Consider the following 16,006-nt stretch of genomic DNA (forward strand, 5'->3'; position numbering starts at 1 on the left):
AAGATCCTGCTGTTGTTGGATAAAGTAGTCTGTAGATGTCAATTAATTATCCAGTTGATTGCCCTTATTGATTTTATGCCTGCTAAATCTATCCATTTATAATAGAGGGGTAATGAAGTCTCCAATTACCATAATGGATTTATCTATTTCTTCTTGGCAATTTTATTAGTTTTTGCCTCATGTAGTTTGTCACTCTGTTATTAGATGCATACATGTTTAAGATCATTTCATCTTGGAGAACTGACCCCTTTATCATTATATAATATCTGTCTTTGTCTCTGGTATCTTTCCTTGCTTTTAATTCTCCTCCAAAATGAATAAATCTACTTCTGCTTTCTTTTCAATAGTGTCACCATGGTAAATTTTTCTTCATCCACTTATCCTTAATATATATGTTATCTTTATATTAAATTAAGTTTTTTGTAGACAACAAACACATAATAATTTTTTACCCACTCTGACAATCTTTCAGTTGGTGTATTGATTTTCAAAGTAATTATTAACTATAAAGGAAATTAAAGACCAAAACCCAGTAATCTTAGCAATTTTATAGATAATTTTTATCACATTAATATCAGAGCCTCTACTGGCAAATGAACTGATACAAATATTGCCATATTATAAATTAAATCAATCATCCGAAGTTCTCAAAAACACTAAATTATAAATTTTCCAATATCACACAGGAAAAATGTGCTCTCAAATATTTCTATGCTGTACCACTTAAAAAATTAAGGATACTATTTAAGCTTTCAAAAGTTGAAAAGTATAATGAAATTTTTTTTTGAGAGGAAGGTTCTTTTATGATACAGTATATTTGATAACTAGCCTTTACTTTGAATAAAATCACAGTTGAAATTTCTAAAAAAATCTTAACTCAAAATTTCTTACTTTTAGAAAGTTATAGCAAAGAGGTAACTTGAGGAAAATGGAAGAGTTATGATAATTAAATGATTTATAATGCATAAAGCACTTAAAATAGCCTGAAACAGTAAATTTAACATTCCACAGATGTATTATCACTCAAAATTCATGGAATTTTATAATTTCAATGGATTCTTTTACATAAATTAGAACTAAAAAATTTGACAAAACAAATACATAAAAAATTAAGACAAAGATGTGCATGGTGCTATAATTTTAAATAGAAAAAAAATGAACTATTGTTAATTTTCAATATATGAGTTTAAATAAATTATAATCCAGTCACCTAAACCAATTCCATTAAAAACATGGTAGAACAAGTTCTTAATGGGCAAAGTAACATCATTATAACTAAAGTCTACTAGACTATCAAAATATCTTGACCCAATACATTAGATGAAGTCTTTCTGTTTTTTAGAATTTGGTTTTGTAAATTCTTAAAATAATTACATTGATCTTTCTTTTTTCTATCTTTTTTTAATTAAACCTTTCTTTATTTACTATTGTATATTCCTTCTATTATGAAATGCATGTCCAAAATGTGATTTTTGGTCAATCCACATCTAAGCATTTTAATATGGTGAATAATAATGCAGAGTTGGGAAACAAACATACATAGGTGCATACTCCCTCTCTGTCATCTATGACCTTTTTTATCTCAGAAAGGTTACTTACTGCCACTGAAATACTAAGAATTCTTATTTTATAGAGATGTTATGACAAAATATGGAGACATGTAGATGATGTTGAGTTACTATTGTTACTTTGAATTATTACCAACTACCGATCTTGTTTAGCAATTTCATTTTACAGATGAGAAAAACAGAGATCCAGAAAAGTTAATAGGCTTACACAAGGTCATAGATTATAAAGTTTAAAGCTAGCTTTACAACTATTTATTCTAAATAACAATTACTTTGCTACACAACGTGTAGATAGACTTTAGTAAAATTTACCATTCCCTCAATTTTTTTCTAAAATTAATTAAGAAATTAATTGTAAATTAATTGTAAAATTCATGGATAGTTTTCTATGAATTCATGGATAGTTTTTCAGATCAAATATCCTCATTGCCATAACTTAGAACAATGCCCTAATGTTTCTTCATAGGCTACAAATATTCACTCCATCATTGAGTTTTCTGCAGATGTTCCATACTCATAGAAATATGAGAAGGCAAAAATTTCACCCAACCCCACTGCATATCCATATACCTTTCTTGTACTACATTGACAAAATGGTTTCCAGGTAATAATATGAGAAATCATGGGACTCATCTTGTTTGCTTTTCTTTTCTCAAAGGATCACAGGCTTACACTGTATTTTGTCCAGTGTCTAAAAACAATATTTCATATATTTTTGTCTGCTTTAAGATTTTATTTTTGCATAAGGAGAGGGTAAATCCAGACCACTACTCTGTTATGGATGTAAAGAGAAGTTATTGTTTTATTTTTACTCTCCTTTAAAAAAAATTTTTTTTTTTACAAATCATTAGGTACTTTTAGTTGGAAACTTTCTACCATGTTCAAGTCAGTTGGTATGCTAAAATATTTCATACTGTAGGGTTTTTTTTTCAATTTAAATATTTTATACACTAGTGTTTTATCAGTTCAGTTTATGTTCAAGAGGGTTATATACATTTCTTGTTGAATTCCCCCTGAGTCTAAATATACCTGCCTTGGAAAACTAAGATTATATGAGTTTACTTTTTTATTGACTGAGAAGTCTGCTTTAGATAAATCCTTTGTTGATGTTCTAAACTGCTTCATCCTCCATCATATCATTCAGGAAAACATATTTTGTGTTTTCACATTTCACATTGCTAATATGTGCCAGGTTCTGATATACTGAAATATATTTATAAAATTTTATATCTGATCATCTTTTGTAGATGATTACACAGAAGACTTAATTTTCTTTAAAAACTTGAAATATGGGTCTTTTTGTCTTAACTAGGAAATAAAAGTTTCAAAATAATATTACAACACACTTAGAATAATTGATCATTATCAATATCTTTTGATTTAAATTTTATATTCATTTTCTGAAAATTACATATTTCTAACTTGCTGACAGCCCATTTTAAGCACTGAATAAACTATTTTACTCTCTAATGTATTTCTCTTATGATTTATTTTTTTATTGTAATATAAGGAAAAAGAAAGCAGCTGCATTCTCCAGCTGTGACAGAGTGTTTCAATAAATGAGGCAAGCAACATCAGTAATAAATAAAGCAATTTACTTCTTTACAAAGATGACTATCTCTATTTAATATCAAAGCTGTAGCTAGTAGTACAGCCTAGCAGCTGGTATGGCTGAAGTGAATACTCACTGGAAAATTAGGTTGCCATTATGTCAGCTATATTATACTGACAAGGCCATACTAACATTCCTGTAGGAAACATTTAAAAGCTTTCCTTTTGAATTCAGTACCAAGAAACTATCTCATTTCACTTAGGTCACTGATACTGGTTGAGTGACAGAATGCAGTCTGTTGCTGCTATTGCAAAGCAATTAACTTCTACTTCCCACTATAAGCACAGAGTCCAGAGTGCTCTTTAATGATAAGTAAGAAGAAATATACTAAATCCATAAGATTGATGAAAAAAACTATCTTGCTTTTCCAGAGATTGTTATGTTTCTAGAACAGCTAGAGGTTGTAGACATAGAGCATGTTCCAATATGAAGCTCTTAGGTAATTTGTCATTTTATGAACACGCATACACACATACAATACACTTCCCCTAGTTGTCAACTATCACAAATTACATTATATAACAAAATTAAAATTTCTCAAAGTATCTTCAGAACTAATTGTGTTTTCTAGTAACCACTAAATTTATGAGGATTTATAGTTAAATTGAGTTTTGTAAGGCTCACTGGAGAAACCACACAACTACTCAACATCTATTAATCACCTCTCAACCTGAATTCCTATTATCAAACTAGTATTTGGATATCAGAGATCAAGGTATCACCTATTCATGGATCCAGGTATGTGTCTTGAATGTACATATATCAATGACGAAGGACTAGTATTATTCATTCAAATATTTATAGCGCATATTTATATATCACCTTTCAGCTTACCTTGTATTTTTGTGTATATTAATATATTTGGTAACAATGAAAGGAGTTACTACCCCACTTGAGATGAGACCACTCATTTCATAAGGGTAAATAATACTCCAATGCTGCATATCTATCTGTTTGTAATCTTTTTGTTTGCTAGACTGTGAAAAGGGAAAATTCCACAAAATAACTGCCAAAATAAAGTCATCATTACATTAAATATACCAAGTTTGGAAAAGAAGTTCAAGATAGAATGAAGAAAAAAAAAGAGAGAGAGAGAGAGAATGCTTGTGACAGCGAATTTAAAAAGAGATGATTACAAAGGACTTTCTAACGAATTTGTATGTTTTCATCAATATTTCATCCTCTATTTTTATAATATAGCCTGAAATGTGTTTCTGTACATAAGAAACAAATTATCATGCATATTATTTGCTGAGAAATTCTGCATTCTGAGTGTGCTGACATTCTTGTCAACTTGCTTATGCTGCTCAGTGCTTACCAGGTACATACTGAGCAGAAGTTTTATATCCCCAAGGGTATGACACCGAGGACAAATTAAAGAATTCTTCCATAACTTCCATAACTTCCATATTGTAGTCAAATGCTACAATAAATGATTACAGCAAACTACTAGGTAGCTTAAAAAGCTGCTTCTTTATTTTCTGTATTCCAAAATATGGCCAGTGAGGTGAAACTATTTCTGAAGAAGAAGACTACAATAAGGATAATGACAAGTTTGCCTTTTTCATACTCACACTCTTATAAGTATTCCAGATCACATGGTGTGTAATATTAAAACAAATTAAATAAGCTCTCTTCTATTAAACCAAACACAAGAGATTTTCAAAATGATAAAACAATGTCAGTTTTCTTGCCTTTTTTTAGACATTTTTGAAGTTATATAAATATATAGAATATCTTATAAATATTTCATAAAATATATTTGTATTATTTGTTTTATATATTTTATAGGATAGCTATATTAAATAAATGAATAAATACTCTAAAAATTCTCCATTTAAATTTCTAATATGGTAAATATAAACAGAACTTATCCACATTAAGGTTCTCAATAATTTTTAAGAATTTAAAATCTCCTGAGAACAATTTTTGAGAGCCATTGCTCTAAACTAAGTATTAGAGTGTGTTACACCAGGTATATAACTAATATATTCATCTTTTAAAATGGGAACAGAGTTCTGCTTCCGCTACATGTAACTAAATAGGTTTTTTTTTTTTTGGTCTACTAATTGAAAGTTTTAGGAAAATATCTTCTAATAAACATTATGAATCTTGGTATACTATCATTAAGCATACATAAGTAAAAATTCACATTAATGATATGGGTCAAAAATTTGTCATTTAATATGATAGTGTATCATTATTGGTGAAGAACATTCCTTTTTATAGCCATGCAAATTAATTGTTAGTGAGGTCTATAAAACTCATCTCTATCAGAAGTAATATATTTGCAAACCACATATCTGATAAGGAGTTAATTATAAAATATATAAGGAACCATATATATTCCTGCTTGAATGGCCATTTTTTTAAAAAGTGTGATGAGCAATGGCTGTTATGAATCATTGAACACTGCATCAAAAACTAATGTACTATATGTTGGCTAACTGAACTTAATAAAAAAGATTTTTAATTAATTTTTAAAAAGTGTTAGGGTGGGGCGCCTGGGTGGCTCAGTGGGGCTCTGGTCATGATCTCAGGTCCTGGAATCAAGCCCCACATCCGGCTTTCTGCTCGGTGGGGAGCCTGCTTCCCCCTTTCTCTCTGCCTGCTTGTGATCTCTCTCTCTCTCATTCTGTTAAATAAATAAATAAAATCTTAAAAAAAAAAAAAGTGTTAGGGTGCCTGGGTGACTCAGTTGGGTGTCTGCCTTCAGTTCAGGTCACAATCCCAGGGTCCTGGGGTCAAGTCCCATGTTGGGGGAGCCTGGTGTCACTCTCTTTGCCTGCCTCTCCCCCTGCTTGTGCATGCTTTCTCCCTATCAAATAAATAAATAACATTTTTTAAAAATAAAAATAAAAAAGCATTGGTGGAAAGTGGAAAATTAGAACTCTTATACCCTGTTGATGTTAAATGGTACAAAAGTTATGGGAAATAGCATAAAAAGGGCTTAAAAATAAAACTACCATATAATCCAGCAATTCACTTCAGTATATATCCAAAAAAAATTGAAATCAGGATCTTGAAGAAATATCTGCACACCTATGTTCACTGCAGCATCATACACAATAGTCAAGATATAAAACAACCTGTGTCCATGTACAGAAGAATGATTAAAGAAAATGTGGTATACACATATAATGGAATATTATTCAGCCTTAAAAGGAAAGGAAATCTTACCATTTACAACAACATAGATGAACCTAAAGAAAATTATACTAAGTGAAATAACGCAGTCACAGAAGGACAAATATTGCATGATTCCATTCATATGAGATATCTAAAATAGTCAAATTCATAAAAGCAGAGAATACAATAGTGTTTTTTCCAGGGGCTGGGGATGAAGAAAATGGGGAATTGTTATTCAATAGGTATAAAGTTTCAATTATGATAGATGAATAATTTCTAGAATATCTGCTGTACAACATAGTACCTATTGTTAACAATACATTATTATGCACTCTAAAGTCTGCTAGAGGGTAGATCTCATGTTAAGTGTTCTTACCGTAAAAACAGATACACAGATGAAGATGCATAGATAGATAGATAGATGATAGACAAACAAATAAGAAAACTCTGGGAGATGTTCAATAAGTATATTACCTTGATTGTGGTGATGGTATCATGGGTGTTGGCATATGTCTAAACTCATAAACTCACTAAATATGTGTGATTCTTTTCATATAAATTGTACTTCAATAAATCTATTAAAAAATAATAGGTATCTTCCTCAACCTGGTAAAATAAATGTAAAAAACATGTACAGCCTAAATCTTCTTTAATAAAGGAAACTTGAATCATTTCTGTGTGTAATCAGGAAAAGAATGATTCTCATTTCCAACATTCCTATTTAACATTGTTCTAAAGATCTTAGTCTTTGCAATAAAGAAAATAACAAAAGACATAAAGACTGGTAGGTGTCTCGGTGGCTCAGTCAGTTAAGCATCTGCCTTCAGCTCCAGTCATGATCCCAGAGTCCTGGGATCCAGCCCAGAGTCTGGAGCAGGGAGCCTGCTTCTCCTTTTCCTTCTGCCATTCCCCCTGCTTAAGCTCTCTGGCTCTCCTCTCTCTGTCAAATAAATAAAAAATAAAATCTTAAAAAAAAAAAAAAGATAAAAGCTGGAAAGTAAGAAGTAAACTTTTCATAGATAGTGCGATCATTTAAACAGAGAATTTCATGGAGTCTACAAGAAAATTACTGAAATTTATGAACAAACATGGCAAAGATCAAGAAAAAAAAGTTACAGTACCAAAATCAGTTGTATTTTCATTAAATAGTGGCAATAACTATAAAACATTTCCAGGGACACTTGGGTGGCTCAATCAGTTAAGCATCTGCCTTTGGTCCAGGTCATGATCCCAGGGTCCTGGGACTGAGCCCCACATCACAATCCCTGATCAGCAGGGAGCCTGCTTCTCCCTCACCCTCTGCCCCTCCCCCCACTCCTGTACATGCTCCCTCTCTCTCTCTCTCACTCAAATAAATAAAATCTTTAAAAAAAAAAAAAAAGAAAACATTTCCATTTCCTATACACAAGACAGAAATACCTAAGGAAAAAAATCTAACAAAAGATGTATATATGTATACTATAATGTAAACTGTAAATAATTAATGATAAAAAAATTTTCAAAAACCTAGCTAAATTGAAAGATAATAATATTCAATGACTAAAATACTCAGTAATTTTAGATTAGCAACCCTCTTCCATTTAAACTATGCATTAAATGTAACTCCAATTACACAAATTGACAAGTTGATTCTAAAAGCATTTCAGATAAAAATATTTACTCCACCTAATTTCAATAATAAAGTTACAAAAATCAAAAGTGGTATTGGTGAAAAGATAGATGTATAGATCAGTGTAACAAAATAAAGCACCCAGAAATAGGCCCATATATATTGGGTCATTTTATTTTTGACAAAGCAATTAAATTTAATCTGTATCTGTAAAGGCTGAGCATTCTTCCTTTCCTCATGTCCTACATAAAAGTAAGTCAAAATGAAAAGCATACCTAGCGACACCTGGGTGGCTCAGTCAGTTAAGCTACTGCCTTCAGCTCATGTCATGATCTCAGGGTCCTGGGCTAGAGTCTCATGTTGGGCTCCTTGCTCAGAGGGGAGCCTGCTTCTCTCTCTGCCTCTGTCTGCTACTCTGACTGCTTGCACTCTCTCTCACTCTCTGACAAATAAATAAATAAAATCTTTTTAAAAAAAAAAAGGAAAGAAAAGCATATCTAAATTTGTTCAACCAAAAGCTATAAAATTTCTTAAAGAAAATATAGTTTATTTATGATCTTGCAAAGATTTCTTAGATAACCTAAGCAAAACATGAAACATAAAATAAGAAAATGATAAACTGGGACTTCATTAAAAAAAAATGCTCTTCATTTTTTACAAATTAAAAGAAAAGCTATTGAGCTGCCAGGTATCAAAGTGATAAATTAGGACAATGAGCCAAACCAGAAGTAATAATCAAGCTTTTATTCACTTACATGCATATTAGTTTGCTAGGGCTGCCATAACAAAGTACCCACATACTGGGTGGTTTAACCTCAGTTTTGGAGGCTGGAAGTCTGAGATTCAAACGTTGGCAGGATTGTTTCTTCTTGAGGCTTCTCTCCTGGGCTTGTAGGTAGCCCTCTTCCCCCTATGTTTTCACATGGTCTCCCCTCTGCATATTTCTGTCCCAAAATACTCCCCTACAAGGACACCAGTTGTTGGATTAGGGCCCATTCCAATGACCTCATTTAACCTTCATTACATCTTTAAAGAAGTCTGTACTTAACATCCTGAGGTACCAGGGGTTAGGACTTCAAACTATAAGTTGTGTAGGGACAAAATTCAGCTCATAGTACTGGGATAGAACAGGCAAGAGGCAAAGGAAAAGAGAAGTACAGGCTGATCATGTTCCATGAAATGGTACAGAGAGGATCAGTCAGATGCCGTGGACCATGGTGAAAAAAATCCTCCAGACTCATATACCCAAGTGGCCAAGAGGAACAGGTCAGGGATGTGCTAAGTCTGAAAAAGCATTGAGTCCAGAGTAGTAAAAAGTTCCGTAGTGAGAAGGTTTCAGCTGAGGTCCCTAAATTGCACCAGGCCACCATGCCTGGCCCAGGAGAAGGGGGCTGTGTCCTTGACTCCCACTCCTTCCATGCTAAAACTCCCAAAACTGGATGCTCAGGAACACAATGTATAAATAAATGAAAGTCTACATTTTTAATAGAATACTAGAAATGTACAATCTAGAAGCAATTAAAATAAATTTAAATTGTCAGTGTACTAATAAAAGAACTGTGGAAACAAGTGAAGACTACCCAAATGAGAATAGCAAAGGCTATTTGTTCAGAGCTTGCTGTAACAAGGGAGTCAGCCGTCGACACTTTTGTTTGGCACGTATTCAAAGGCAGGCAGATGAATGGGAAAGCTTTATATGGAAAGAAAGGGAAGACTTCAAGTATCCTCTGATTGGAGGCTGTTGCCATGGAGAAGCTCTAAGTGGACTAACTAATAGCAGAGCATCCAGTTTGATTGGTTATGGGAGTCTATCCGGCTTTCTGTGGCTGGTCCTAAGTTGGAAGCAGGGGCAAAAATTAAGGAAGCTGTCAGTTATTGTTCAAGTCCTGGCTGTTTGGGGCCAATAGCTACGGAGGCTATTGTTCAACTTCCTGGATTGATTGTGGCAGGGTGAGGGTCAAAATTCCACTTTTATATATGGTCTGGCTTTCATCCATTTTTTATTCACTCTCTCAGTGAGAAAGCAGTAAAACATTAGCACAGCATTTTATGACCAAATTATATTGTCAGTTTCTGAATAAAGTCCAAGTAATATATATTCTTTTACATTTTTTCCCCGAAAACTAGAGTTTATATGTGGAATTGAAAATAACACTAACATGTCATATATAATTAGAATTAAAATTATATTGTAAAGTAGGAAAAGTGTTCACAAAGCACAAAATTAAGTGCAATAAGCATGAATGTACTATAAAACACTTAGGAGGAAAAATAAAAGCCAGAAGTTCCCCCAGAGGACAGGAATGCAATGCAAATCACAAATAAGGCATAACACAAAAGCAGCAGATTATAGATCTTAAAGGCAAATATTAATTTTTTAATTTACACATTGTTTTCCAGAAAAAAATACCATGTTAGAGAAGGCATATATTCCAAGGCATTGATAAAATTATGGATAACCAAATCTTTTTTTTTTCTTTTTTTTTTTTTTTAAGATTTTATTTATTTATTTGACAGAGAGAGATCACAAGTAGATGGAGAGGCAGGCAGAGAGAGAGAGAGAGAGAGGGAAGCAGGCACCCTGCTGAGCAGAGAGCCCGATGCTGGACTCGATCCCAGGACCCTGAGATCATGACCTGAGCCGAAGGCAGCGGCTTAATCCACTGAGCCACCCAGGCGCCCTGGATAACCAAATCTTAAGCTGTCCCTCAGCCAGGGTGAAAATAAACCTCAAATGCATTTGCTCTCTATATTTAAAAGAATGAAGAATACCAAAACCTCAAAAAAGAGAAAGTAATGTTTTATTTTGGATATTAAGAGATATTTCTCATAGTTTGGTAGTTTGATATGATGATTAACAGTGTGGTCTCTGAAATCAGACTACCTAAGGTCAAATCTTACCTCTGCCACTTACAAACTGGTCATTTCTCTGGATAACATGGGATTCTTGTCAGGAAAATGTAACATATATTAAACCACTTAACATAACACCTGGCATGTAGGTTAATATCTCTTCTTTAGCTATAAATACATTGTTCACATAAGAAATAAATACTTTCCAGTCACTGTTTTAAAAACGGGCTACAGTATTAAACCAAACAGACACAGTTTCTGGTTTTGTAACGGCACTGTGGAGCAATATAAATGCTGGAAATAAGATAAGAGTAAAGCAACAGCTAAAGAGGAGTGCTCTACACAGAACAGGCCAGGAAGAACTCTTCAACAAAGGAAACTTTGAGAAAAGACTTGAAAGAAGAGAGGGAAAAGCCACACAGAGGTAGTCGATGTATTTGATAGAAGCAGCTCTGGAGGGTCAAGTACACCTCAGTGCATTCTTAATATGTCCTGAGAAAAACAAGGCCATATTGGTAGAATGGAAACTATGGAGTATTTTGAGCTAAGCAATGACATGATTTTATTTTCCAAAGATTAAACTGGAGGGCAAAGAAAATATTATTATCTTTGCCACTGTCTCCACCTCCCTCCCCCCATCCCTCTTCCTCCTGGCATCCCTTCATCTCTTCTCTTTCATGTTTACTGCTTAATTAATTTTCAATTTAATGAGCAAATTTTCCGTAAACATCTAACACTGTTTACAAACTTGATTTTATCAGTTCTTCAAGATATTTCAAACTATATCTGAGAACAGAGTCTATTTCTCTCAGCCATTTGAAATACCTACTTCCAAATGTAGCCACCTTCTTAATGTTTCCAAAATTCATTTATATCTAATAAGCAAACTCAATTTTTTAAAATCCAATTAGTTGTTTCAAACAAACGTAAAAACAAACAGTGAGGGGCACCTGGGTGGCTCAGTGGGTTAAGCCTCTGCCTTCGGCTCAGGTCATGATCCCAGGGTCCTGGGATCGAGCCCCGCATCGGGCTCTCTGCTCAGCGGGGAGCCTGCTTCCCTTCCTCTCTCTCTCTCTGCCTCTCTGCCTGCTTGTGATCTCTCTCTGTCAGGTAAATAAATAAGAATCTTAAAAAAAAAAAAAAACTTAAAAAAAAAAAACAGTGATTTTAACACTTGTCACTATACCTGATAAATGAAATTTAAACCACAGTATTAATGTTACAGATTTTGATAAAAAATACTCACACAAACTCTTGTATGCACACATATGTATAAATATGGATAATTAGGAGCACAGAGGACAGCAATAAAAATAAATATATCAACTAAACACTAATCCACTCATAGACATCTTCTACTTTCTCTCATTCTCACATCCATCCACTCTAATATCATGTTAAAATCATTTATATATGCCCATAGGAAGACCCATACATCCAAAAGCACACACAGACTTACACTGACATACACACATATAAACATAACTAGAATTATAACATTATAAATACTGTAATAATACCAACCCTACAATAATCTTATATATTAATATATACTGATACTTTAAATACACATGTGATATAATGAACAACATCAAAATGCTTGTAAGAGCTGAATTGCTTCAGGTCAGTGTTGCAATACATTCACATAAGAATTCTTGTGGAGTTGACAATATAGTATATCTGTTTCTTTTTGTTTAAAATACACCATTTCTTAAAGATTTGCTCCATATTGCTAAGGAGTCAATTTTAATCCTCCATGTGAAGGTCATAAAGAATAGAATATTTTTGTATAGTCTGTTTCCTTAGATGTCATCACTTATTTCAACCATTTTATGATGACTTTAGGCTTTGTAAAAGCATTTGACCTGGCCATCAGCATTCATGCTGCAGCTTTGGAACAAACATTACCAAAACATGGAGTTGGTATTCATTGACTAGCTGAGAATGGTCCTTATGAAATACTACCTGAGTTATGTACTCAGCAGTAATGGGATTTGCAAAATGAAGCAAAAAACAAATCAAAACAAAACAATTTAAAAACTAACTTATTCTGTTACGACTGGATTTTAAAATAGAAGAGATAAATTTATGTAGTAAATGGTTGATTTATTTCTCAAAATACAAAACTCCTATTAATTATCTTTTGAATAAAAAATATTTTTGTGTTCTGTATATATGAACATAAACTTTTAATCCTTTAAAATATATGTAGATTTCAGAAATTGATCTAAAGATACAGTGTATTTAAGTATATTTTAATATTAATGTTGAATATGTTATAATTCATCAATAAGTTTATTTTTGGTTTCAGTGTGATTCATAATGAGATCAACCATGGTTTGAACATAGTTTATGTCTGCAACCAAGAAAGTAAATATGCTGCATAATTGAATCATAAATTTTACCCATTATACCTGGACTTTACATCTATATCCTTCAGAAGAGCTCTAACATCCTTAATTGCATCCTGTATTATTTTTGTAAAATAGCTTTGTTTTATAGATTTATTGCACAATTATTTCAGAACAATATGAGGACACAGAGAAATCACATTCATTTTTATAAGCATATTTTTTCCATTATCTTTTATGGCTGTGTAAGGAACTGTAGTTCTGTATTTTGTATTTTATTTGAACACTGGATATGACATTAACTGAAATTTTAAAAACTTATAGTATTCCATAATAAAAAGACATTATAGTATATGGGTATTCTACCTGAAGTCCATACTAGCAGGAGCAGCAACTGTGACCATTTAAAAATTCAAATTCTTGGCCAATCTCAGAACTACTGATCAGATACTCTGGGAGTGACTATCAGCAATTTCTGCACGATTCTAATGGATGCTGAAGTTTGAGAACCACTGCTCTCCATAGTCCTTCCCTCTCTCCCTTCCCTTTACAAACATGAATCTCTAATAAATGTCTTACAGCCAATTGTTTCATGGCATCAGATTACTGGGAAACTGACCTGTGATAAATTTGTTGTACCAGTACCTACATGAATCAAGGCTCTCACTATCAACCTGAAAATAAATATACATAAATTTAGGCACTCGGGTCTTTAGTATACGGTCTTGTCTTCATGATAATACCATCTCTTCCCTTTAGGTCCCCCACTGAAAGGGAGATGGGAGCTTTTATAGCTTTGATTCTCTGGTCCCCTTAGCATCCCTTTTATCCTCTTTTAGACTTGATCCATGAAAACAGCAGCCTGCATTTAATCTGTGTTTTGTTTTACTGGACCATGACTTATACAGAATGTTTTCTTTGAACTGGGGGAGGAGTGGTCAATTCTCAGACATCAGGAACCTTCAGTGTATGAAGGTGGAGACACAATGTGAAAAGATGTGGTAGCATGAGGGCACAAGCCAAGTCTTATGAGAAGTCCTATACTGGAAAATCAACTTAAAAAGACCCACATATTTAACAAAACCACATTTTAAGTACTGCAATGTTCTTTTTCATAGTGCATGCATATATAAAATAACAGCTATAAAGTACAAAAAAAAGGTAACCACTAGATCTGATTAGAATCTGCTAAATTATAACTTAAAACATATACTGAGGAAATTTTCCATCAATTAAAGGTCTGTAGTTTCCCCTTTAAGATATGAAGTATGATACATGTTTTGTAAAAACCTTGAGATTGAAGGTAATATTTAATTCAATATTATAGACAATGCCAAATCACTAATGGGATGCATTATATAAAACTATTGCAGTATGCCATCTTGAAGATACTCCCACCCCAGAGTCCTACAGCCCCCAATCCCAGAGACCCATGCCTGTTAGAATTCAAGTCCTTGTTTAATACCCTATCACTGAATGCGGGCTGAACTTACTGACTCACTTCTAGTGAGAATATAGCAGAAATGAAGAGATGTCACTTCTAATCAAGTCATCAAAAGACCACAGCCTTAGTCTTTAGCATTCTCTCTTGCTCTGCCTTAGATTACCTGCTCAGACAAAAACCAGCTGGCATGATCTGAGGCAGCCCTGTGGAGAGGTCCACATCACTATGCCTAGAAGCAGATCTTCTGAGACATGCCAAGAATCATGAGAGTAAGCTAGCACATGAATTCTATTTGAGCTGAAATATGAGGCACCTACAGTCCCAGCTGACACCTTGAGTGCAGTCTCTTCAGTCTCAAGATTAGGCAGAAAAACTCAGCAAATCTGGCTTCTGAACCCACAGAGACTGTGAAATAATAAATGTCTGCTGTTTACAATCACTAAGTTTTGGAGTGATTTATTAGGCAGCAATAAATTACTAATACAGATTTTGGTGCCTGGATGGAAGACTGCCATCACAAAGACCTCACAGTTAGAAATGACTCTGAAATTAAGCAGTGAACCTTGAGGAGGGTGTTAGTGAAGACTTCAAGTGCCTCAAACTCACTATTGGTGGAATTTTGAACTTTGAGCATGCTGAGGATTAGGACCTATCAAAAAGGAAAGAAACTCTCTTTGAAAACTGGAAGAAGGGAATCCTTGTTAGTTAGTGGCAAAAGGATCAGCAACACTTAAGCGGATTGTGTGCAAAGTAGAAAATATACCTGAGTTATCTCCCAAAAGAGATGTCTAAGAAAAGTTTTGAAGATGAGGTCTGGCTTTATACATGTTGGTAATACTGAAATGTAAGAGAAAAGAGATAAATGCAAAGAAAGACTTAAAAAAAAAAAAAAAAAGCCAGGGCTTGATCATTTAAAAAGTCTTCAGCCTTTCCAGACTGCACACATGCTAAAAATAAGCTAGTACCAAACAAGAGGAGGCTTTGTACCTGCGGGAAGCAGACTACTACATCTGCTTAGCTGAGGAAAAAAAAAAAAAAAGTCCTAACTTTTATGGAAATGGAAATGACTTCCAGGGTGAAACCAGGAGCCCAGGGAGAAGAATGAGTGCCATGGAGAATTTTTCCTGGACCTTGGGATAGAATCAAGGAGCTTCCAACATGTGGATAGATTTTAGAATTCCTAAGAGAAAGTGAATACTCTGTACCTCTCATTTCCCCCTTAACAACCAGAGTATCTATAGCAATTATCTTATGCCCAGCTCACTACTAATGTTAGATATATTGAGAGCAAATAACATTCCTTTCTGGCTTCTTGGTTCTACAGATTGAGAGGAACTATAATTGAAGAGCTGTACTAAGGAAACACATCTGAAGGGCTTCATCCAAGCATGAACCTGATTTAGATCATGAGATTCCTGGCTTTAAGCTGATTCACTAATG

This window comes from Lutra lutra, chromosome 3 (assembly GCF_902655055.1).
Source record: "Lutra lutra chromosome 3, mLutLut1.2, whole genome shotgun sequence".
In the NCBI taxonomy this organism is placed as follows: domain Eukaryota; kingdom Metazoa; phylum Chordata; class Mammalia; order Carnivora; family Mustelidae; genus Lutra; species Lutra lutra.